The following is a 2,511-nucleotide window of genomic DNA, read 5'->3' as shown; positions in this document are numbered from 1 at the left end:
ATTTCCCAGTTTTGATATGTGTTGTATAGCTCCAGAGCAGGTAACACTAGAGAAAGCTGGGTGAAGGGGCTACAGAAAATCATGGCCCTGTTTATGCAACATTCCTATAAATCTGAAATTATTTTAAAACAAAAAGTTCAAAACTGTGGAAAACAACAACAACGTTCTGGCTGATGGCAAGGAAACAGAAGTCCTCGCTGACCACAGACCCCCATCCAGGGTCCTTCCAAGATTGGCTGTGCTTAGGAAGTTGACATGTTTTATCCCAGACACTGTGTATACATTCAAGACAATTATAGAGAATACATGTATTTGTATTCTTTTTCTGAAACCTCAGTTTACAATTCTTAGGACCCAAGAGACTTCAGAAGAGATCCAGGTGGTTAGGTTGGGACACCCCCTAGGTCTGTTCTATTCCAAAACCTACGGTCATTCCAGGGGTTCATTGACCCCATGAGGCACTGGTCCACATAACCAATTCAGTCTTCCCAAATTGGCTCATCCAGCCCCTTCTGGTCCCACACAATCTCACAAAAGAAACACCCGGCTGGTCAGAAGGAGTGACCCACTGACCGCACTGCCCTCCAAGAACCAGATTTTGGCCATTGGGCCCCAAGAAAACTAACTAGGTGCAAGTCTCCGAGTTTCTAGGGCCATCTAGTCTGTACATGTGAGTGTGTGGGTTTGGAGAGGGCTTAATGACAATTTCCATTCCAACAACTATTGAGTCCTATAGTGATCCTGAAGTTTTGCCCTAAAGAACAGAATTTTCCTATTGGTCTCCATGGCTGTAATATTTCTGGAAGCTGACTGTTTTATCTTTCTCCTGCAGAACAGCTCGTGGATTTACACCTACGAGCTTTTGGTTAGCGGCCAAGCACTTAACCAACTGCGTAACTAGAGTCCCTTTTTGGGAGACTATCGGGAAGGACAGTTCAGAGAGTACCCCCACAGGGAGAAATGGGGACCAAGCCTGAGGCTGATCCCAGTCCCAGTTCAGGGTACCCTGCTCCAACTGCAGTGCCAGACCTGGTCAGTCCCAAGCACCAGAAGGGGACTCAGAAATGTAGGCACTATTTCAGAGAAAGTGTGAGACCCCTGAGGTCTAAGGATGTGTTAGCCAAAGCCAGCTGCCTTGACCAGCCCCCTCAGAGTCTCCCTTGGGGACAGGGCTGAAGGGAAGTTGTCTGAGTTATCTCAGTCTCTATCTAGGAGCCACCAGAGACTCACTGACCCCATTGTGAACAAGAAGCAGCTATGTCTCACACTGCTGGTGGCAAGGGACACCCTCCAACAAAAAAAATCCAGCTTACTTTTTAAATGTGTAATCTTATTGTGGCAAAAATATGTGGTGGTGGTTATGTGCCGTGGAGTTGGAAACCGATTCATAGCAACCCTGTACGGGAACAGAACGCCTCATCTTTCTCCCACAGAACAGCTGGTAGTTTCGAACTGTTGACCTTAAATTTCGCAGCCCGATTTGTAACGACTACACTACCAGAGCTCCTTTTATAGAAAACATAAAATTTGTCATCTATGCATGGCTCACTACCTCCATGAACAAATTCCTCCTTTGCCATGAGGCCAGATCTAAATGGTATCTGGCTTCCACGACTGAACATTTTGATCAAAGATTCTATGTTGTTGTTGTTGTTATGTGCCATGGAGTCGGTTCCAACTCACAGTGACCCTGTTTCCAAGGCTGGAACTCTTTACAGGAGCAGAAAGCCTCATCTTTCTCCCGCGGAACTGCTGGTAGTTTCGAACTGCTGACCTTGTGGTTTGCAGCCCAATTCGTAACCACTACGCTACCAGAGCTCCTTATAGAAGACTCCTTATCAAAAGGGGGTGGATGTGGAACAGAACTTCAAATTCTCCTGATATTCAGTCTTTCTAGAGCCATGGAGGCTGAATGACTCCCTGCAACTACTGCCCTGGTGTGATCTCTAAACTTTAAACAAAGACATCCCAGCAAATCTTGAATCCCAACAATTATTTAGCTTAATGGGTAAAGAATGTCTGCTTCCACCATTGTGGTCTTTGGAAGAACTTTCTCAATGGGCTCAGATTGACAACAGCTGCTCAGTTTACATTGGGCGGGGGGGGGGGGGGGGAGTGGACAATCCAGAAGAGAGGTTGAGAATAGTTGCATTTGTATGTGTGGAAACTGTTGAATGGGGGTGTTTCCCACTACATTTTTTTGTTGTTGTTGTTGTTGTTTGGCCATTTGACATGTAAAATTCAGTGATATCATTTACATGAACTCAACACCAGATCCACTGCCATCCAGTGGATCCAACTCATAGCGAACTGTTTCCACTGCTGTCTTTCTATATGGGAGCAGAAAATCTCATCTTTCTCCTGAGAGCAGCTAGTGGGTTTGAACTCTGGACCTTGTGGTTAGTAGTGGTGATGGTGTACTGTGGAGTTGGTTCCCACTCATATCGACCCTGTACAGAGTTTCTGAGGAGTAACTGGTGAGCTTGAACCACCAACCTTGCGGTTCAAACC

This window comes from Chrysochloris asiatica, unplaced genomic scaffold (genome assembly GCF_000296735.1).
Source record: "Chrysochloris asiatica unplaced genomic scaffold, ChrAsi1.0 scaffold00040, whole genome shotgun sequence".
NCBI lineage: Eukaryota > Metazoa > Chordata > Mammalia > Afrosoricida > Chrysochloridae > Chrysochloris > Chrysochloris asiatica.
The sequence above is the reverse complement of the archived record's forward strand: the minus strand, read 5'-3'. Positions refer to the sequence as shown.